The 24,170-nt window shown below is 41.9% G+C and overlaps 1 pseudogene; it reads right to left on the minus strand.

Moving 5' to 3' along the window:
* Positions 1-209: 209 nt before the first annotated feature.
* Positions 210-8,603, minus strand: LOC132392163 (histone-binding protein RBBP4-like; annotated as a pseudogene).
* Between the last annotated feature and the right edge of the window lie 15,567 nt (positions 8,604-24,170).

The following is a 24,170-nucleotide window of genomic DNA, read 5'->3' on the forward strand; positions in this document are numbered from 1 at the left end:
AATATGAACCACCTACAGCCTCCCTTTGCCTTCTGTGGGCCAGCCAATTCAGGATCTTTAAAGCAAGGTCTCCTTGGAACCCATGTCTCAATACTTTCTGAATGAGCCTTGCATGGGGAACCTTATCAAATGCCTTACTGAAATCCATATACACTATATGGATCTACCTTCATCAATTTGTTTTGTTACACCCAAGACTTTTTTTCATTTTATTTTTCTGAAACCAAGCAAATCACCTATGGTTCATTTGGATTCCAGGATAAATCAGTGATTTTTGCAGTGTCAGTTCAATGAATAAATAGTGGTTCTATAGGTCCATCTTCTGCATCTTCTGTTGATTGCTCCTCACCAACTTTGCTTAAACTCCGCACATTGAGATGAATATCTGCACTGTTGGAAGCAAAAATAGTTTCATTATGTGGAGACCACTGGACCCAGAAGATCTCATCCTTGTGAGATTCAAAGGAATGATGTTTTAATTTAAGATTTCAAAGATCCTATAATGCCACCATCCTGTCAGCGGAGCCAGTTGCCAGGATAAATTCACTGTATGGGTTGAAATACAAGGAGTTGACTTCAGCTGTATTCACATCTACAAAGTGGCTTGGCTTTGAAGTATTATTTGACCTCGTATTCCAGATCATGAGTTTCTGATCATCAGCCACTCATCCAAACAAAGATTCGTGCAGTAAATACCAGGATACATCTTCGACAACTGCAGTGTGGCCTGTAAATATTGTTCTAGCATCAACTAGAACTTCTTTTGGACCTGCACTAATGTCCCAAAGACAGATTGTATGATTGTTTGAAGAACTAAGAAGATGTCCGCTTAGATTTGGGTTCCAGGACAGGCCATATCTTTTTTTTTGCTGACCATGTAGCCATGCAGAGAAATGTCAGATAGACCTTAATGTTGACAAGTACTTGTCAGAATTAAACTTCTTGTCATGCTAGGACAAGTTCCGCTGGTAGGCTCATTTCGCAAGTCAGGACGTACAAGACCCATGGAAACTAGGCTATATGGATTCAGAACTGGCTTGCCTACAGAAGATAGGTGAACTGTATTCTGCCTGAATGTCAGTGGTCAAGATTAATATTGGCACAACCTCATACCTTAATGGTCTATGCAGCACTGTACCATCCTATGTCCAATGTAAAGAGATTAGTAAATTAATTAAACTGAGATTCTAATCAGTCTTCATTGATAGTCTAACACCTCAAGGACTACAGCAGTGCAAGGCAGCTCAACGCCACCTCCTCAAGGAAAATAGGGACGGACAATTAAATGCTGACTCAGACTGTGAAGCCAGCATCTCTTCAATGACTATGAATAAAAACAACAAAGAATGGAAACAATATCACAGAAATAGCTGTCAATTGCTGAATGGAAGGGTGTAGCTCAGGAAAATTACAATCACCAGCGAAGCGGTACTGAACAACTTGATGAAACCTCAGACTGAGAAGTGCTCGTGTCCTATTGAACTATTGGTTTGAACTTTTCAGATTTCCCTGGATTCAGGAGGGTTTCACTAAATCGGCAAATCCCAAATGTAAACCTCTTTACTCAAGACAGAAAGCAAGAAACTACAGGTGAGTTAACTTAATATCTGTCATGGGAAAAATGGTAGAAACTATTACAGGAACTGTTATAGGAAGAACTCTGGAAAAATACAAGCTAACTGGTAATGTCTACATGGTTTTGTGAAAGTGAAATCATGTTCAAGCATTTTACTGGATTTCTTTGAAGATACGCTGTGCTGTGGATAAAGGGAATTGGTTGATGTACAATGCTTACTTTTCCAAAAGACATTTGATATGGTGCTGCTGTAGAAAATAAAAGCTCATAAGATAAGAGGTAGCATGTTAGTATGGATAGAATACTGGCTGGCTAACTAGAAACTGATAGCAACTTAAAAGGATCATTTACTCATTCACAAGATACAATGAGTCTGTACCACACATGTCAGAATCAGAGTCAGGTTTAACACCACTGGCATAAGACATGAAATTTGTTAACCGAGCGGCAGTAGTACAATACAATACCTGATAATATAGAAAAGTAAACCAATTACAGTAAAAATATGCATATTAAATATTTAAATTAAAATAGCATAAAACATAAATAATATTTTTTAAATGAGGTGGTGTTCATGGGTTCAATGTCCATTTAGGAATCAGATGACAGAAGAGAAGAAGCTGTTCCTGAATCATGGAGTGTATGCCCTCAGGGTTCTGTACCTCCTTCCTGACAGTAATAACGAGAAGAGGGCACGTCCTGGGTGATGGGGGTCCTTAATAATGGATGCCACCTTTCTGAGGCACCGCTCCTTGAAGACATCTCGGATACTACGGAACAGGATAAGGACCGAGCCTCAACCTTTCACAATTTATTTAAATGAGGTAGATCAAGGTATCAAAGGTTTCACTGTTATGATACAAAGGTGGGTGGAAGATTAGAACATTAGAATTTTAGAAAGTTTTTGACAAGAACAGACATATGGCCCAAGAAAGCATGGCAAATTCCTATTCAAATAGTGTGCTGAGATAACTCTCAAGTTTATATTTGAAAGTCTCTGAGGTACTGCTTGCAACTTCACAACTAGTGAGTTTGTTCCAAGTGTCCACAACTAGTGGAGTAAAGAAATGCTTCCTGATGTCAGTCTGAAAACTTCCCTTAACCAGTCTCCACCTATGGCCCTGTGTCCTTGATGATGAGTTAATTTTGAAGTAGCAGCTGACATCAACTTACTTACACCCTTAATGATTTTGAACACTTCTATCATGCATCCTCTCATTGTATGTCTACTTAAACTAAAAATATTTAATTATTTCAATTTTTCTTTACAGCTCATGCCCTGCACTCCTGAAATGTGTCTAGTCACCCTTTTCTGGACTCTCTCCAGTGCCTACACATCCCTCACACAAGATGGAGGCCAAAATTATACACAGTATTTAAGATGTGACCTCACAACTTAAGGAGATCATCTCTTGACTTGAACTTCACTGAGTGGTGATCCTCTCATTATATAGCCCAACATCCTATTAGCCTTCCTAATCGCTTCTATGTATTGTCTAATGTTGGATGTAACGTTCTCCTTCGCGTGTACTGATAACGCCGAATTCAACGTCGAGATAAACCAGTTAATAAGAACCAGATCGCAGTAAGATTAACCATTTACTGTTCACTCTTCACATTAACATATGGTGAAAACTGTTGATAAAACAATACAAGATTGATACAGTATTTGTTCCTTCCTTAATATCACATTTCAAGTGTAAATACTTGCAAAGGTGACTATAACTACATTACACTAAGGTGCAGTATACAGGGAGAGTTTACCTGCTCCATTGACTACTTTAAATACACTTCCATGCAAACTATCTGTGACTCTTTAACTAACGAAAGCATAAACATTATCTACCGTCGTTACTTCTAACAGGATCGGCATTAACGTCTTAGTTCAATATATCGATTATCTATTAACTTACAGCGTTGCTCTCACTGTGATTTCTCATGCCTGCAAAACTACTTCTGCTCAGGTGTGCCTCGTGGTGAGCCCCCACCCTCGCGCTAATTTCAAACCAGTATTTTCCCACAAGACGCGGCGAAACCGGATGTGACGTCATCGCATGCCGATATATTTTACATGCAATGAATATACTTTAAACACTTCTAATTCTAACTAGAAAATACTATTGAATGAATTACTAAGCGAAAATATTATAAACTAAATAACTGTCGTAAAGACAGCACACTCCCCGCTTGACCTTCGTAAGGTCACAATGAGCAGAGTACAAACTTAGTCTCTTAATCAGTCATTGGGTAGAAGTAGAATAACTTCTGTAACTGGCCTTTGGTAAATTTTCACATCGCCTTGGTCGGTAGTCTTTAATTCGATCTTCCTGACATGTCCATCCTCGCTAGGGAATGTAGCAGTGATTCTGGCCATTGGCCAGCTGTTGCGGGTGATCTGCTTGTCCCTGAGCAGGACTAAGTCTCCAACTTGAAGATTCCTGCGGGGTTCTGTCCACTTTCATCTCTGTTGCAACGAGGGTAGATATTCCTGTCTCCAGCGGGACCAGAACTGATTTGCCAGAGCCTGGACTTGTCTCCATTGCTTTGTGTACAAATTCTTGTCTGAGAAGTCTCCTGGTGGAGGAGGTGCTCCTGCCTTCTGCGTAAGGAGCGTTGATGGCGAAAGTATAAAGGGGTTTTCTGGGTCAGAAGACACAGGTAGGAATGATTGTGCGTTTATAATGGCTGTGACCTCTGCCATTAGGGTGCACAGTACCTCGTGGGCCAATCGGGTGTGTTGCTGCATCTCAGGTTTCCTTTTCCGGGTTTTCCGTAAGGACGTGAACCGTTTGACTGCCTGCTCTTTGTTATCTGGTGAGCGCTGGCGTGGTTCTCTGAAAGGCAATGGGGCAACCCCATTATTTGCTTCATCTCTGAAGACCTTGGTGTCTTTGGTTTTTAAAGAAATGGTATCTTGAGCTGATTGTGCAAGTTTGTTGTCATACTTCGTTTGAGCGAAGACTGACTGGCCCAGCGACTCGTCGCTTGCCTCGCGCTTGTTAACGCCTTGTTGTGCTTCCTTGATATACATGGAACTTGTGCAGGGTTGAAAAATCGAATGGCGGCCACTCTCTAGCACATTGGTCTTGAGTGTGTCGACCGTCGGTTTGTGTACGTCACCGAGACACACCTCTCCTATCACCACCCAGCCCAGATCCAGACGTTGCGCGAAGGGGGCGTCGAGTGGTCCATTGACCTGCTGCCTAACCTTGTGTACCTGGATAACATCTCTTCCTAATAGCAGGAGTATTTCCGCTTTCAGATCCAGTTCTGGGATGTGTTTGGCGATGTGGTGGAGATGCGGCTGGTGTAGCACCGCACTTGGTGTCGGGATCCCAGCGCGGTTATTCATGATTTCATTGCACTCTAAGAGCGGAGGGAGACAGATGATGACTTTACCATCCAGGGACTCGAGCTGGAAGCCTTCTGCCTTCCTTCCTTGGGTTTCCATGTTGCCTGAGCAAGTTTTGAGGTAGTATGGGAACCGCTCACTCTCAATGTTGAACAATTTAAAGAACTCTGGACTGACTAGTGAACGATTGCTCTGATCGTCCAGAATCACATAGGCTTTGATGGCCTTGTCTTTGGCTCCTTTAGGGTACACCTTAGTGAGGCAGATCTTGGAACAAGAACGACTTGACTGAGCTTGACCGCAAACTTCTGTACAGTTCGTGCTGACAGCTGTTGACCTAGAGTGAGCCTCTCCCTCCCCGCCGTCCTGTTGTGGGGGTGAAGGAGCGCTCTCGGTTTGCGGTGACAGGTCGGGATGCATGGCCCCGACGTGATCTGGGCTATCACATTCCGGACACTTCACGGCGATCGTACACTCTCTGGCGAGGTGAGAGGTTGAGGAACAGCATCTAAAACATATTCTTTTCTCCTTGAGAAGAGCCGTCCTCTCTTCAAGGGGTTTTTCCCTAAACATTCTGCATGCTTTCAGGGGGTGAGGTTTCTTATGCAATGGACAATACTTGCCAGGGTCGTTGTTAGTTGTAAGGGCTTCGGTCTTGAGCACTGACACGGGTTTATCAATGTTGAAAACATTCGAAGAGGATCTACCTGGCTTGGTGTGAATCGAACTGCTTCCTGGACCTACGAGGCTAGGGTCGTTTCGCCTCTTCGCCTCCTTGCGCACAAACTCAGTGAGGTGCTCAAAGGGAGGAAATCGACCACCGTGTTCTTCCTTGTACTCTGAGGCAACAGTCAGCCACTTGTCCTGCAGCCCAAATGGAAGTTTGTCCACAATTGGTCTAATCCCGGATGGAGTATCTAGGTATACTAGACCAGCTGAATAGCCATCTTCTTTGGCGCCTTGGATCTCCATGAGTAAATCTCCGAATTCTCTTAACTTAAAGTGATCTTTGGCTGACACCTTAGGAAAGTTTTCCAGACGTCGATATAGCGCCGCTTCAATAATGTCGGGGGCCCCATATCTCTCCTAAAGTCTCTCCCACGCTTCGCTTAAGGCTAGCTCGGGTTTGTTGATGTACACTGAACGCATGCGTCTCACCTGGTCGCATGATTCTTTCCCCAGCCATTTCGCCATAAGGTCCAACCTTTGGGTTGCACTGAGCTGGACCCCGTCGATCACGTTGGTGAATGTGGAGTGCCATGCACGGTAATTTTTGGGTTTATCGTCAAACTGGTACAGTCCTGAAGTGACGAGATCCCGTCGTGCTAAATACTGCAGCATAGGATTGGCTGTAAGCGGCATGCGGGCTGGAGAAGTACGTTGGCGCCTATATGACTGAGAACGCACGTTTCTCATGGAATTTGCCATCCTGGATTCAACCTCCGCGTCTCTTCGCATCGAACTTTGTAACTTTGGTGTCAAAGAATATCGGTTGTCAGCTCTTTCATTCTTGACTTCATCACGAGCCGCGAGGGTAAATTTTCTTCCTCATAGCTGGGGAAGTTATCGAATAGGTATGGAGAGGGGAGACGAGCCTGCCAGTCTGTTTGATATTGTACATAGTCGCTCGTGCGTTCCAGTCTGGTCCTTTCTAAAGCAGATCTTGCTTCGGTCAGATCACGCGACCCTTCAGCTTCTTCTATGTACTCTGCTTCCGCCATGGCAGCTTCTCCTTCTCTTTCTAGCTGCAGCACTTCCAACTCTGTCGATATTTTTGCCATTTCCAACTGGGTTTCGGCTTCTCGGGTGTCCCATTCCTTCTGGATTTCGGCTTCTCTGGCAGCCTTTTCTTTCTGGATTTCGGCTTTTCTGGCAGCCTTTTCTTTCTGGTTTTCGGCTTCTCTGGTGGCCTGTTTCATTTTCAAAACTGCTTCTTGTCTGGCGTAATGCAGTCGCACCTTGGCGGCTTCTGCCTTGGCTCTTGCCTGTGTGGACTTACTTGATGTCGCTCTACTGCCCTTGTCGCTGGGCGCCATCGACTTGATCCCGGATCGAGCTGACATTGCAGCACTCGAAACACCTGATAATGCCGCTTTTTCACTGTAACGTTCTCCTTCGCGTGTACTGATAACGCCGAATTCAACGTCGAGATAAACCAGTTAATAAGAACCAGATCGCAGTAAGATTAACCATTTACTGTTCACTCTTCACATTAACATATGGTGAAAACTGTTGATAAAACAATACAAGATTGATACAGTATTTGTTCCTTCCTTAATATCACATTTCAAGTGTAAATACTTGCAAAGGTGACTATAACTACATTACACTAAGGTGCAGTATACAGGGAGAGTTTACCTGCTCCATTGACTACTTTAAATACACTTCCATGCAAACTATCCGCGACTCTTTAACTAACGAAAGCATAAACATTATCTACCGTCGCTACTTCTAACAGGATCGGCATTAACATCTTAGTTCAATATATCGATTATCTATTAACTTACAGCGTTGCTCTCACTGTGATTTCTCATGCCTGCAAAACAACTTCTGCTCAGGTGAGCCTCGTGGTAAGCCCCCACCCTCGCGCTAATTTCAAACCGGTATTTTCCCACAAGACGCGGCGAAACCGGATGTGACGTCATCGCATGCCGATATATTTTACATGCAATGAATATACTTTAAACACTTCTAATTCTAACTAGAAAATACTATTGAATGAATTACTAAGCGAAAATATTATAAACTAAATAACTGTCGTAAAGACAGCACATTGGTAGTGATGAGTCTACTTCCTCTATGTAATACTTTACCTTTACTTACATTAAATTGCATCTGCCATTTATCTGCTCACATCTGCATTTTGTTTAGATCTAACTGTATTAATTTGGCTGCCTGAAAGTTATCCTAATTTTATGTCATCAGCAAACTGTACTAGTTTATTTGTTATGTATTTATGCAAATCATTAATGTAAATTAAAAACAGCAGCAGTCCCAAAACTGATTCTAATGGAACCCCACTTTTGTCATCTTCTAGGTGTGAAAATAATCCTCTCACTGTAACTTATTGTTTTCTGTTTCTAAGCCAATTCTGCACCCATTTGTACACCTTATCCTGAATCCCTACCTCTTGTAATTTGATTATTAACTTCTCATGGGGTACCTTGTCAAAAGCTTTCTGAAAGTCCTAATAAACTATATAATCCACACTATTGTTATCATAAATTTTAGTTGCCTCATTATTGAACTCCAACATATCAGTAAAATATAATTTCCCCTTTCTGAACCCATGTTGACTTTCTGATAACATGACTGTTCTATCAGCTGCTTTGCCATCTCATTATTTATTATTGTCTCCATTATCTTGCTTGCAGTACACGTTAAACTTACTGATCTATATTTATCAGAGCCAGTGTGGTCACCCTTTTTTAATGCTGGGACAATGTTAACCCCTTTCCAGTCCCTAGGGATTTCACCAGTCTTCAATGACTTCTGAAAAATATGTGTTGGGGGTTTGTATACATAATCACAGGCCTCTTTAAGTACCCTTGGATATATGTTGTCTGGCCCTGGAGACTTATCAGTTTTCACTCTTTTCAGCTGAAGCAGGATCTCCCTTTCTAAGATGTCAATGTCACTGACTACAACCTTATTTTTCTTTGAACTTACTGTCATATTGCTAACATCTTCGCAAGTGAATTCTTTAGCAAAATATGAGTTAAGAGTATCCGCTATGTCCTTCTCTGCATAATTTAACACCCGCTATTATTCCTAATACACTTAACTTCCTCCTTGACTTTTCTTTTAAAGTATTGAAAAAACTATAAGCATTAATCTTAGCATTATGAGCAATTTCATTCTCAACCTGCATTTTGGCAATCCAAATTTTCTCTTGGCTATAACTCCCATATTTTCATATGCCCTATGGTTAACATCATTACAATTATTTTCTCTATTCCTTATATAGCTGTCTTTTCTTCAATAATTTTTATGTATGTTTTTATTCATCCATGTAGTTGATCTCTTGTATTTTATTGCTTCTCCCACCCCTGGGTATGACCACTTATTGTGTTGTGTGTATTACCTCTTTAAATCAATCCCATTGTTCCTCAGCTGACTCAACATCAAGCAGATCCTTCCACTTTACCTGTTATACTTTTGATCCTTTTAATAGCATTGGTTTTTACTGATATACTCCCCCAAACAACTTTGAGAATAACAATGTTAGATCCCTTGTTCCTAAAGGCTGAACAACTTCCATATTCAAAATTCTATCCTGATTGTAGAATGTCAAGGCCTCTCCTCTTGTTGCTGCATTAACATACTGGGTCAGAAGACAATAATTCAAGAATTCAATGAATTCACTTATAGTAATCCATTAGTCACTGGGTTCTCCCACTCAATATCTGTGAAATTAAAATTACCTATAATTATAATATTACCCTCTGAACTTGTTTTTTAATATTCTGATGGAGTTGTTTATTAAAATCACCATCAGCATTAGAGTCTATGACATATACACAATGTTATTCCTTTATCCTCACAGCTTTCAATTCTCACCAGATGTCTTCACTACGTCTTGAAAGCTACAAAAATGACATAAGGAGGCTACAAAGGGATATAGATAGCTTGAGAGATAGGGTAAAGATCTGAGAAATAGTAAAAAATAATGTGAACTATTCTATTTTGTCGGGGGAAAGGAAAAGGAAGCACCTTCTTATCTAAAAGTGAATGATTCCAGAGCTCTGAAATACTTAAGAATCTGGGTGATTTAATAAATTCACCCAAAAGCTAGCAGCAGAGGTAGCAAGTCAGCAGAATATTATCATGTTTTTGCAGTCGCACAGGTTATTGCTGAGACAAAATTTGGACTGATGTGTACGATATTCCTTTCCGATATTTAACTGAGAATGTTAACGTTTTACATTTACATAGGAAGAGTTAGCAAGACTAACACCTGGAATGAGCAAGTTGCCTTGGTGAGGAGAGCTTGAGTCCTCGATTGATTAGAAATGTATGAGGTGAATTTACCCTGATAGATATGGAGAGGATATTTCCCCTTGGCGAAGATTTTGGGATAAAAGGGTTCATGTTTAAAAATAATAAAAATGTGCTTTTAAGATAGAACATAGAGCAATACAGCAAGTACCGGCCCTTCAGCCCACAATGTTGTGCCAGCCTCTCAAGGGGTGATTGATAAGTTTGTGGCCTAAGGTAGAAGGAGATGAGTTCTAAAGCTCTCGTCACATGCACGTGCAGTTCAACTCTGAGTAATTATGCAGAAAGCTTGAGGTTAATAACTTTTGTGGTATTTCTGTTTCAGATAATTGAAAATTGCAAGTGAGCATTGTCTGAGAAAATGGGCCTTAAGCCACAAACCTATCAATCACCCCTCGTATAACCTACTCCAAGAACAATAAATGCTTCTGTCCCACATCACACTCTGCTTTTCTTTCATTCACGTGCATATCTAAGAAATGTCTCTTAAATGTCTCTACTGTATATGCTGACTGCTCATTTGCAGCACATTCCACCACCCTGTTTAAAAAGCCTATATATCCCAGGTTAATTAAACCCAAAATTGTAATGTTAGAAGTTCTACCTGCGGAGCGATGGATACGAAGCTTACTGATTTAAAAAAAAGACAATTGTGAAAAGGAAATGCCAAGCAAGGGCAGAGCGGGCTGGATGCAGGACGGACAAGGAGAGAAATGCAGCAATGATTAGAAGCTGAACACATGAACTGTTAAGAGTGGAATTAGTAGTGAGTATCTGTACCCTACTAAATTGAAACCCTTAGGGTGAAACTCCTGGAGGAGAGAAAAAATTGATAAAAGATTTAGTGAAGCTACAGCTGTAACATGCACCAATTTTAACGAGACAATATCAGTAGAGATGAGTGTCCAAAATCCTTAGCATGTAGTTGGGATTAGCTCTGTAAAATCATACCAAGGGATTTGGCCAAGTTTTTGTACAAGTTTCTGAATTGACTTTCTGTGGATGAGAAACTTTTTCATTCCAATGAACCAAGAAGCAAGATGGCGAGCCACCCAAGATGAAGAACCAGCGCGGGAACGAAATGTGGAATGATGCGGAGGATTCAATACAGTTGGATGTATAAGTTTATTTTCATTCCAAGAATCAGAATTTGATCTTCTGTAAGAACTGATTATTTTTGCAAAGACTTTGATAAGTTACTGAATGAGATTTACTTTGTTCAAAAGTTGCATTGTTGGAGAACTTTCATGAAAGGAGTTAAACTGTGTATATATAATTTTTTAATTTGAATTTAAACTTGTGGATGTACTTACTTAAGAATCGGAATTATATTTTGATTTTGAACTAACTAGGGATAAGTAAAAAGGAAAGTTTTGACTGTAAACTTTTTAATAGGGAATAACACTAGATCTAATTAGTTAGAGAAATAGGATAAACAAAGGATATTCTGGTCAATATTACTGATTCCAACTACACAGGAATTTGTTTTTTGCTGATGTCTAAGATTTGGAACTAAGCAGAATGTTTGATTTTTCAATTATTCTTGCTCATGTAAATATTTTGTACTTATTTTTTTCTTATAAACAAAACCTTACTTCCAGAAATGTGTGATTTCTATTCTCTGCCTCCTTCTGATAGCTAGAACATTCTGATAGCCCATTAATACCTAGTGTAATTTGATTTTCTCAAATGAATGCAGTGACTAGTCACACGTGATAAGACCGGTGCTACACAGGTGTTAGTTAAATCTACCTTTGACATCCAAATTTACAGATATATTCAAACTAGCCAGTTCAACATTGGAAAAACATCTTTGGCCCATCCACTTCACTCTTTTCATCTTCTGCACCTCTGTCAAGTGACCTCTTATCCTCCTTCGCTCCAAAGAGAAAAACCCTAGCTTGTTCAATCTATCCTTATAAGACATGCTCTCTAATCCAGTTTGCACATTGGTAAATCCATGCACCCTCTCTAAAGTTTCCACATCCGTCCTAGAATCAGGCAGCCAAAACTAAACACAATACTCCAAGTGAGGTCAAGACTGAGCTATATAGATCTGCAATGTTATCTCGCAAGTCCTAAATGCAATCCACCAACTAATGAAGGCCAACATCCCATCAACTTTTGCAGCAACTTTGAGACATCAAACGAATGTGGACCCCAAGATCCTTCCGTTCCTCCATATCACCAAGAACCCTGCCATTAACCCCATACACGTTACATTTTTCCAGATTGAACTTCATCTGCCACTCCTCAGCCCAGCTCTGCATCCTATCAAAGTCCCATTGAAACCTATGACAACCTTCCATACATTCCACAACACCAACAACCTTTATAGGGTTTAGATGGGGCAGAGTTTGTTAAGTGTGTCCAGGATGTATTCCTGTCACAGTATGTTGACAGGCCGACTAGGGGAAATGCCGCACTAGATCTAATATTAGGTAACAAACCGGGTCAGGTCACAGATCTGTCAGTGGGTGAGAATCTGGGAGACAGTGATCACCGCTCCCTGACCTTTAGCATTATCATGGAAAAGGATAGAATTAGAGAGGACAGGAAAATTTTTCATTGGGGAAGGGCAAATTATGAGGCTATAAGGCTAGAACTTGCGGGTGTAAATTGGGATGATGTTTTTGCAGGGAAATATACTATGGACATGTGGTCGATGTTTAAGGATCTCTTGCAGCATGTTAGGGATAAATTTGTCCCAGTGAGGAAGATAAAGAATGGTAGGGTGAAGGAACCATGGGTGACAAGTGAAGTGGAAAATCTAGTCAGGTGGAAGAAGGCAACATACATGAGATTTAGGAAACAAGGATCAGATGGGTCTATTGAGGAATATAGGGTAGCAAGAAAGGAGATTAAGAAGGGGCTGAGAAGAGCAAAAAGGGGACATGAGAAGGCCTTGGTGAGTAGGGTAAAGGAAAACCCCAAGGCATTCTTCAATTATGTGAAGAACAAAAGGATGACAGGAGTGAAGGTAGGACCGAATAGAGATAAAAGTGGGAAGATGTGCCTGGAGGCTGTGGAAGTGAGCGAGGTCCTCAATGAATACTTCTCTTCGGTATTCACCAATGAGAGGGAACTTGATGACGGTGAGGACAATATGAGTGAGGTTGATGTTCTGGAGCATGTTGATATTAAGGGAGATGAGGCGTTGGAGTTGTTAAAATACATTAGGACACATAAGTCCCCGGGGCATGTGGGAATATTCCCCAGGCTGCTCCACGAGGCAAGGGAAGAGATTGCTGAACCTCTGGCTAGGATCTTTATGTCCTCGTTGTTCACGGGAATGGTACCGGAGGATTGGAAGGAAGCGAATGTTGTCCGCTTGTTCAAAAAAGTTAGTAGGGATAATCCAGGTAATTATAGACCAGTGAGCCTTACGTCTGTGGTGGGAAAGCTGTTGGAAAAGATTCTTAGAGATAGGATCTATGGGCATTTAGAGAATCATGGTCTGATCAGGGACAGTCAGCATGACTTTGTGAAGGGCAGATCGTGCCTAACAAGTCTGATAGAGTTCTTTGAGGAGGTGACCAGGCATATAGATGAGGGTAGTGCAGTGGATGTGATCTACATGGATTTTAGTAAGGCATTTGACAAGGTACCACACGGTAGGCTTATTCAAAAAGTCAGAAGGCATGGGATCCAGGGAAGTTTGGCCAGGTGGATTCAGAATTGGCTTGCTTGCAGTAGGCAGAGGGTCATGGTGGAGGGAGTACATTCAGATTGGAGGGTTGTGACTGGTGGTGTTCTGGGACCTCTACGTTTGGTGATTTTTATTAACAACCTGGATGTGGGGGTAGAAGGGAGGGTTGGCAAGTTTGCAGTCGACACAAAGGTTGGTGGTGTTGTAGATAGTGTAGAGGATTGTCGAAGATTGCAGAGAGACATTGATAGGATGCAGAAGTGGGCTGAGAAGTGGCAGATGGAGTTCAACCTGGAGAAGTGTGAGGTGGTACACTTTGGAAAGACAAACTCCAAGGCAGAGTCCAAAGTAAATAACAGGATACTTGGTAGTGTGGAGGAGCAGAGGGATCTGGGGGGTACATGTCCGCAGATCCCTGAAAGTTGCCTCACAGATAGATAGGGTAGTTAAGAAAGCTAATGGGGTGTTAGCTTTCATAAGTCGAGGGCTAGAGTTTAAGAGACGCGATGTAATGATGCAGCTCTATAAAACTCTAGTTAGGCTACACTTGGAGTACTGTGTCCAGTTCTGGTCACCTCAGTATAGGAAGGATGTGGAAGCATTGGAAAGGGTACAGAGGAGATTTACCAGGATGCTGCCTAGTTTAGAGAGTATGGATTATGATCAGAGATTAAGGGAGCTAGGGCTTTACTCTTTGGAGAGAAGGCGGGTGAGAGGAGACATGATAGAGGTGTACAACATATTAAGAGGAATATACAGAATGGACAGCCAGCGCCTCTTCCCCAGGGCACCACTGCTCAGTACAAGAGGACATGGCTTTAAGGTAAGGAGAGCGAAGTTCAAGGGGGATATTCAAGGAAGATTTTTCACTCAGAGAGTGGTTGGTGCATGGAATGCACTGCCTGAGTCAGTGTTGGAGGCATATACACTAGTGCAGTTTAAGAGACTACTAGACAATTATATGGAGGAATTTAAGGTGGGGGGTTACATGGGAGGCAGGGTTTGAGGGTATGGCTGATGAGGCGTGGACAAACAACAGAAATTCAGCAAACTATAGAAACTAACTAAAGATAAAAAACTGTTAAAAGTGGAATTAGTGGTTAATATCTCTACCCTACTTACTGGAAATCCTCAGGGTGAAAGCCCTGGAGGGAGAGAACATCAATAAAAGATTTACTGAAGCTACAGCTGTAACAAGCACCAGCTATAGTGAAACAATATCGGCAGAGAGTAGTGCCGAAGATCCCTACCGTGTAATCAGAAATTAGTTCTGTTAAAATTAAACCATACCGAGGGATTTGGTAAGTTAAAACACTTCTACTATTCCAAGTGTATAATTTATGTGTGAAATATATTCAGTAGTGTTGTAGCTGAGAAATATTTAGAAATGATGTGATATTGATTTATTTTGAAATAGAAAATAGAATATGTATAAGCACTTTCAGATTTTAATCCTGTTGCATAAACGTCAGTTTTTTTTGTATAAATTTTATAAATTTTGTGAATCGGCTTTCTGTGGATGACCCACTATTTCATCCAATGAACCAAGAAGCAAGATGGCAAGTCACCCAAGATGAAGAACCAGTGTGGGAACTGTACAGGATTTAGTATGGTTAGATGTGTAAGTTTATTTTTCATCTGAAGAATCTGAATTAGATTTCCTGGAAGAACTGATTATTTTTATTAAGACTTTGATAAGTTATTGAATGAGATTTAATTTGTTTAAAAGTTGTGGTTTTGGAAAATTTGTCATGAAAGGAGTTAAGCTGTGTGTGTGTACAGTTAGACATACTGACCTGCAACTGAAATTGAATTTAACCGTAGTACTTAAAAATAGGAATTCAATTAGTTTCCTAACTAACCAGGGATAAATAAAAAAGCAAATGATAGTCTGTAAATCTTTAAATAGGGAATAATGCTCGATCTAATTAGTTAGAGAAATTGAAGTAATAAAGGTTATTTTAATGAATCTCACTGATTCTAACTAAAATAGAATTTGGTTTTTGTTTGATATCTGGGATTTGAAACCTAAACAGAATGTTAGAATTTTGAATTGTTCTTACTCATATAATAATTTTTCATATACTGCTACCTTTTATATAAAAAAATACTTAACTCCAGAAGTGTGTGCTTTCTATTCACTGCCTTCATCTGATACCCAGAGCTTCTGATGGCCCACTAGCACCTAGTGTAGTACTATGTAATTAGATTTTCTCATAAAGAGTGGGGTGACCAGTCACATGAGATAAGACAAACACTACACAGATTTTATACACTGTTCTTCCTTCATCAGTTGGAGTTCACTTTCTCAAAGAAGTCAATCATGTCAATGAGGCATGAGCTGCCCCTGACAAAGCCATGCTGATTATCCCTAATTAGACTACTTCTCCAAATGGTCGTAAATTCTGTTTCTTAAGATAACACAAAGGTAGTGGAAGTGGTGGAAGAACTTAAGGCTTGGTGCCAAGCAAATTAGCTCAATGTCAATAAGACCAGGGAGATCGTTATCAAGCTCAGGAGAACTCACGCTATTCACCAGCCCTCTTTACCTTGGCGGCACAGCAGTTTCAAACCCCTGGGAGTGCACATCTCGCACAATCGAAAGCTTGCTGATGCCCCTACTTTCTGAAGAGGCTGAAGAGAGGTGCATTATGCACAACTATACTCACATACTTTTAGAAGTGTACAGTAACATGCTAGATCACCGCATGGTATAGACACTGCACTGTGGCACTCAGGAAAGCTTTATAACAGGTCATCAAACCTGCCCAATGCAACACCCGGTATCAGCCTACCTGCCAGAACAGGGCCAGTAACATCAAAAAGGATTCTATCCACCCTGCTCATGGACTGTTTGTCCCTCTTCCATCAGGGAGAAAGTTATGGAGAATGCCAGGATAGCCAGACTCAAAAACAGTTACTTCCCCCAAGCAGAAAGGCTAATCAACACTTCTACCCGCTAATGCATCCCTCTACACTCCTATGACCACTATTTTATCATTTTCTGTTAAAGTCACTATGTGTATAGACACTCACTTGGTATACTGTACATCAATCTATGACGCAGATATTGATGCATACTCAAGCTCTGTACAATACATTTATATTTATGTTTTTTTTACTATTGTGTTCTTTACCTTAGTGGGTTTTTATATGCTACACGGTATCTAGAGTAACAACTATTTTGTTCTCCTCTACACTTGTATTCTTGAAATGACTTGACTTGACATCAGATCATCTTACAAAAGGGTGAAACCTCACAAGGCAACTGTCTCTGAAGGAGTACCTTGTGGGGCACTGAAAACCTGTGTCAGGAGCAAACAGGTGGGAGTGGTCAAGGACATCTTCAGCCTTCACTGCTGCAGTCAGAGATATTCACCTGCATGGAAGGGGTAACAATCCAACCAGTGCTCAAGCAAAGCAGGATGAGATACCTCAATGACTATCGCCCAGCGCCACTCATAATTAATATGTTGAAGTGCTTTAAGAGAATGGTCAGGGCTAGAAACAACTCAGTATAATAAAAAAAATCTTCAAAACCTGGGCATCAGTATCATTGGCATGATAACATAGTGCTTAGCACAACCAATGCTTTACAGTACAGGTGACCCAGGCTCAATTTCCATTGCTGTATGTAAGGAGTTTGAAACTCCAGTGACTGCTTGGGTTTTCTCCATGTACTCTAGTTTCCTCCTGCAGTCCAAAAGTGCACCAGATGGTCGGTTAATCGGTCATTGTAAGTTGTCCTATGATTGGGCTAGGATTAAATTGGGGAATTGCTGGGCAGCATGGCTTGAGTCAGAATCAGAATCAGAATCAGGTTTATTAACACTGGCATGTGTCATGAAATTTATTAACATAGCAGCAACAGTTCAATGCAATGCATAATATAGAAGGCAAAGAAAATAATAAATAAATAAATCAGTCAATCAATTACAGTATATGTATATTGAATTGATTAAAAATTGTGCAAAAAACAGAAATACTATGTATTAAAAAAGTGAGGTAGTGTCCAAGGATTCAACGTTCATTTAGGAATCGAATGGCAGAGGGGAAGAAGCTGTCCCTGAATCGCTGGGTGTGTGCCTTCAGGCTTCTGTATCTCCTACCTGATGGTAACAGTGAGAAACGGGCATGTCCTGGGTACTGGAGGTCCTTAATAATAGGCGCTGCCTTTCTGAGACACTGCTTCCTGAAAACATACCTCACTAAATATATAAACCTCTGCAGCTTCTTACAATCCTGTGCAGCAGCCCCCCCCCCCCCATAACAGACAGTGAAGCAGCCTGTCAGAATTCTCTACACAGTACATCTATAGAAGTTTTTGAGTGTATTTGTTGATATATCAAATCTCTTCCAACTCCTAATAAAGGATAGCCACTGTCTTACCTCCTTTATAACTACATTGATATGTCAGGACCAAGTTGGATCCTCAAAGATCTCGACACACAGGAACTTGAAACTGCTTACTCTCTCCACGTCTGATCCCTGAGGATTGCTATGGTTCCGTCATCTTACCCTTCCTGAAGTCCACAATAAGCTCTTTTTCTTACTGACATTGAGTGCCAGGTTGTTGCTATGACATCACTCCACTAGTTGGCATATCTGGCTGCTGTATGCCCTCTCGTCACCAACTGAGATTCCACCAACAATGATTGTATCATCAGCAAATTTATAGATAGTAGCTGTCATGGGTGTATAGAGAGTAGAGCAGTGGGCTAAGGACACACCCCTGGGGTGCACCAGTGTGGATTATCAGCAAGGAGGAGATGTTATCACTAATCTACACAGATTGCATTGCAAAGGGAAGTACAGAGGCCTAGGTTCTGTAACTTGTCCATCAGGATTGTGGGATTAACGGTATTAAATGATGAGCTATAGTTGATGAACAGCATCCTGACGTAGGTGTTTGTGTTGTCCAGGTGGTCTAACGCCATGTGAAGAGTCATTGAGATTGCATCTGCCATTGACCTATTGTGGTGATAGGCAAATTGCAATGGGTCCTGTGTTTGAAGTGCTGGAAGAACCTATTCTGTTGTACCGTACAGCCTACAGTATAATCAGGGACTACTTTATGTTTTCATAACACGTCGTTGAATGTGCTATTAGGTGCATATTGATCTGTATGTGTGTGCCAAGTTCAGTTTCTGTCAGTAAAGAATCATAAACCTTCATGAATCATGAAGGAGGCAGTTGAAGCCGCAGCACATCCAGGCAACACCACAGCCAGTGCTGAAACCTAGGGACTGAAGGTCTGCCTGCCCCGGAAGGAAGATAAAAAGGAGAGACACACACAACTAGATAAACTGTGCTCCTGGCACTAGCAAAAAGGACAGGTGAGTCAAAAAGAAAACAAGGGGAAAATGAGGCTAAATTAACATAACAAAGATGTCGATGATTGGAACCATTACAGCATTTCATAGTGGCACTGAAGACTGGGGAACTTACATTGAGAGAGTGAAGTTATGTTGTGAGGCTAACGGTGTTAAGAATGAGAAGAAAGCCAGCGTCATACTCAGTATTATGGGAGCAAAAATATATGGGCTGCTATGGAGCTTATTAACCTCTGAAAAGCCAGCTGTCAAAACATTCAGTCAGATTGTAGACACTCTTAACAGCATTTAAACACCAAACCACTGGTCATTGCTGAAGGATTTAAAGTTCACAATCAGAATCAGAGCAAAAATGAAAGCATTTCTGAATATTGCACAAATTATCAGAACATCGTCAGTTTAGAGCTGGTCTATCGGTCGCATTGAGGAACAGGTTAGTGTGTGGTTTGCACTGTGAAACCACACAGAAGAAGCTTCTGTGTGAAAGAGATCTTACATTTGAGAAGGTGCTGAACATTGCAATATTATTGGAAACAGCAGCATGGGGTGCTTCAGAGATACAAAAAAAATCTCTGGAATATGCCACAAATAAAATGTCACTGCGCAGAAATGAAGGAAAGAGATGTTACTGTTGTGGGAACAGGTCACATGACCCAGATGACTGCTGGTTTAAAGACAAAGAATGCAGAAACTGTGGCAAACAGGGCCACATTGGCAGAGTATGCAAAACTAGTCAATGGCAGAAAAAGGGTGAAAATAACAAGAAACAAGAAAACCCAGAAAGTAAAATACAGCAAGGTCCAAAAAATGAAAGAAGGCAGTTCTGATGAAAATGACTCCAATACAAGTAAATTGTCTTTTCTGCAACTTCACAGTATGAAAGAGACAGATGATCGGAGAGTAATATGGATCACTCCACAAGTGGCAGGCGTGAGACTGAAAATGGAGTTGGACACATGCTCCGCCTTAACAGTGATCTCTATACACAACTACAAATGACTGTTTTCTCACACACCTCTGAAACAAACTAAACTACTGCTAAAGACTTACACAGGACAGAAAGTGCATCCCAAAGGCGAAATTAAAGTGACAGTGACCAACAGAGACAGACACAGCAGCTGAACCTCTATGTACTGAAAAATGGAGGACCACTGTTGCTGGGACGTGAATGGCTCAGGAAAATCCAGTTGGATTGGCACACCATCAAGGCACTAGATGTATCAACAAAGGAGGGCAGCCCGGTGGGGAAGATGTCCGCAGCTCTCCTCTCACCCATTGTCGACTATTACAACAATGTCAAGGAGCTAGACAGCGTCAATGATGAGGATCTGTGAGTTTCCGTGGCCGCGACTCAGATGAATATACAGAGGATGCAAGGGAGACGGATATTGTCAATAAGCAGGATGATGAAAACTATCTGGAAGTAAAAGAGCGGATGTACCAAGAGAAATTGACATCTCTCAAAAGACAGCTACAACAGTTACAGGAAGACACTTTGCAGGAGTATCAGAAAAGGATGAAGAAACTAGATCAACAATACAAGGAAATATGAAATGCAGAGCTTTTTCTGTAACTGGAGACAGAACAAGTGGAAAGGAATTATATTGAAGAGACAAAAGCAGCAGTGAAGGAATTTGAAGATAAAAAGATTGAGTTAGAAGGAAATAAAAAGAAGATTGAGAATGAGAGGATAACAATGGAACTAGCAGGAGATTCTATGGAGGTAAAGCCAATAATGACTAGGAAACTAAGGAGGAGACCTAATGACCCTGTTCCAATTACAGACAAAAGACAAAAACATACACCTGCACAGTTAAATTACTTATTAACAGATGAACAGATAATGGAAGATCTGCAAACTCTCAATAAGCTTAAATCTCCAAAAAGACCAGCATCTCTGACTTCTGCTGAGCATCTTCTCCGCACTCCTGCTGAGAAGATATGAAGCACAAATAGAAGTTGGAAAGTTATATTACTATCAGAGATGGTGTCATAGAGGTGAGGTTATCTATTTGGAATCTAAGGAGAATACGAAGATTGGCTGTGTAATTAGCTCAGTTGGAACAAATGAAAAATGGGAAAGGAAGACAAGTGGTAGCACAAAGATGCGTATATATCTAGGACAGCTGCACAGAGGAGTCAAATCAAGTCAACTTTTATTGAAATTTCGACCATAACTGTTGGTGCAGTGCATAGTAAAAATGAGATGATTTTTCAGGACCATGGTTTACATGACACAGTAGTAAAAACTAGGTTGAACTACATAATAAAAAAAAACACACAGAGAAAGCTATACTAGACTACAGACCTGCATTGGACTGCATAAAGTGCACAAAAACAGTACCGGCGTTACAATGAATAATAAACAGGACAGTATGGCAAGGTGTCAGTCTAGGCTTCAGGTATTGAGGAGTCTGATAGCTTGGGGGAAGAAACTGTTACATAGTCTGGTCGTGAGAGCCTGAATGCTTTGGAGCCTTTTCCCAGACGGCAGGAGGGAGAAGAGGTTGTATGAGGGGTGCATGGGGTCCTTCATAATGCTGTTTGCTTTGCAGATGCAGCGTGTAGTGTAAATGTCTGTGATGGCGGGAAGAGAGACCCCGACGATCTTCTCAGCTGACCTCACTATCCATTGCAGGGTCTTGCGATCCGAGATGGTGCAATTTCTGAACCAGGCAGTGATGCAGCTGCTCAGGACGTTCTCAATACAACCCCTGTAGAATGTGATGAGGATGGAGGGTGGGAGATGGACTTTCCTCAACCTTTGCAAAAAGTAGAGATGCTGCTGGGCTTTCTTTGCTATGGAGCTGGTGTTAAGGGACCAGGTGAGATTCTCTGTCAGGTGAACACCAAGAAATTTGGTGCTGCTTACGATCTCTACCGAGGAGCCGTCAATGTTCAGCGGGGAGTAGTTGCTCTGTGCCCTCCTGAAGTCAACAACGATCTCTTTTGTTTTGTTCACATTACAAAACAATTGTTGTTAGCTCTGCACCAGTCTGTTAGCCGCTGTACCTCCTTTCTGTAAGCTGACTCGTCGTTCTTGCTGATGAGACCCACCACGGTCGTGTCATTGGCAAACTTGATGACGTGGTTCGAGCTGTGTGTTGCAGCACAATCATGGGTCAGAAGAGTGAACAGCAGTGGAATGAGCACGCAAACTTGGGGAGCCCCCGTGCTCAGTGTGATGGTGTTGGAGATGCTGCTCCCGATCCAGACTGACTGAGATCTCCCAGTCAGGAAGTCTAGGATCCAGTTGCAGAGGGAGGTGTTCAGGCCCAATAGGCTCAGCCTTCCAATCAGTTTCTGAGGGATGATTGTATTGAATGCTAAACTAAAGTCTATGAACAGCATCCGAACGTATGTGTCTTTTTTGTCCAGGTGGGTTAGGGCCAGGTGGAGGGTGGTGGCAATGGCGTCATCTGTTGAGCGGTTGGGACGGTACGCAAACTGCAGGGGTCCAATGAGGGGGGCAGCAGGGTCTTGATATGCCTCATGACGAGCTTCTCGAAACACTTCATGTTGATGGATGTGAGTGCAATGGAACGGTAGTCATTTAGGCAGGACACTGAAGACTTCTTCGGCATGGGGACGATGGTGGCGGCCTTGAAGCACGTTGGAATGGTGGTGCTGCTCAGGGAGACGTTGAAGATGTCAGTGAGAACATCTGCTAGCTGGTCTGCACATCCTCTGAGCACTCTACCAGGGATGTTGTCTGGTCCAGCAGCCTTCCGTGGGTTGACCCTGCACAGGGTTCTTCTCACGTCAGCCATGGAGAGACACAGCACCTGGTCATTTGTAGGAGGGGTGGACTTCCTCGCCACCACGTCATTTTCCGCCTCAAACCAGGCATAGAAGTTATTCAGCACATCTGGGAGGGAGGCTTCACCTGCACAGTCAGGTGATGTTGTCTTGTAATTGGTGATGTCCTGGATGCCCTTCCACATGCGCTGCGTGTCACCGCTGTCCAGGAAGTGGCTGTGGATTCACTGGGCGTGTGTACGCTTTGCCTCTCTGATGGCCCGGATCAGTTTGGCCCTTGCTGTTGTTAGAGCTGCCTTGTCGTCTGTTCTGAAGGTAGAGTCAGGGATCTTCAGCAGCGCACGCACCTCTGCGGTCATCCATGGCTTCTGGTTGGCACGTATAGTGATGGTCTTGGACAGAGTAACATCATCAATGCACTTGCTGATGTCACTAGTCACTGATGCTGTGTACTCCTCTAAGTTGGTAGAGTCGCCATCGGTTGCAGCCTCCCTGAACATGTGCCAGTCAGTGTTCTCAAAGCAGTCTTGAAGAGCAGAGATGGCTCCTGCTGGCCAGGTTTTCACCTGCTTCTGAACTGGTCTGGAGCTCCTGACGAGCGGTCTGTATGCTGGGATTAGCATAACAGAGATGTGGTCTGAGTATCCGAGGTGGGGCGGAGTTCTGCCCGGTACGCGTTGGGGATGTTTGTGTAAACCAGGTCCAATGCGTTTTCCCCCCTCGTTGCAAAGTCCACATACTGATGGAATTTGGGGAGCACTGACTTAAGGTTCACGTGGTTAAAATCACTGGCGACAATAAACAGACTATCAGGGTGTGCGTTCTGCAGTTCACTGATAGCCCCGTACAGTTCACAGAGCGCCTCCTTAGCATTAGTGCTGGGAGGAATGTAGACACCGAATATAAGGACAGAGGTGAATTCCCGTGGCAATTAAAATGGTCTGCATCGAACTACCACGAACTCCACTAACGATGAGCAGAGTCTAGAAACCAGCACAGAGTTCTTACACCATTCCGTGTTTATGTAAACACAGACACCACCATGATATGGAGTCTTCATGATACGGAGGCGATCTGCTGCCTAGAACTCTTAGCAAGTTGGAGGCGCACATCTACTTAACTCCCTTTGCTCAGAGGTCAACTTTTCATGACTTTTATTTGGAAATCTGTATTAAAACAAACAAGTTTATTGACAGACGTTATCCAGAGAGGCAGAGAAGACCCCCACAGAGACTTGAGTTATAAATAGGTCTTAGACCAAAAGTATTTAAAAAAAGGCTTGTTATAATTTGATATTATTAAATTACTAAGTAAACAAATTGTAGGCATTTGAATGTTAAGGGTAAACATATTTGTTTAGCATAGTGCCCCAGTAAAAACAACGGTGGATACACTATTAAAGTAAAAGGGGAGGAGTGTACCGTACAGCCTACAGTATAATAAGGGACTACTTTATGTTTTAGTAACAGGTCGTTGAATGCACTATTAGGTGCATATTGAGCA

Source organism: Hypanus sabinus, chromosome 4 (assembly GCF_030144855.1).
Source record: "Hypanus sabinus isolate sHypSab1 chromosome 4, sHypSab1.hap1, whole genome shotgun sequence".
Lineage (NCBI taxonomy): Eukaryota > Metazoa > Chordata > Chondrichthyes > Myliobatiformes > Dasyatidae > Hypanus > Hypanus sabinus.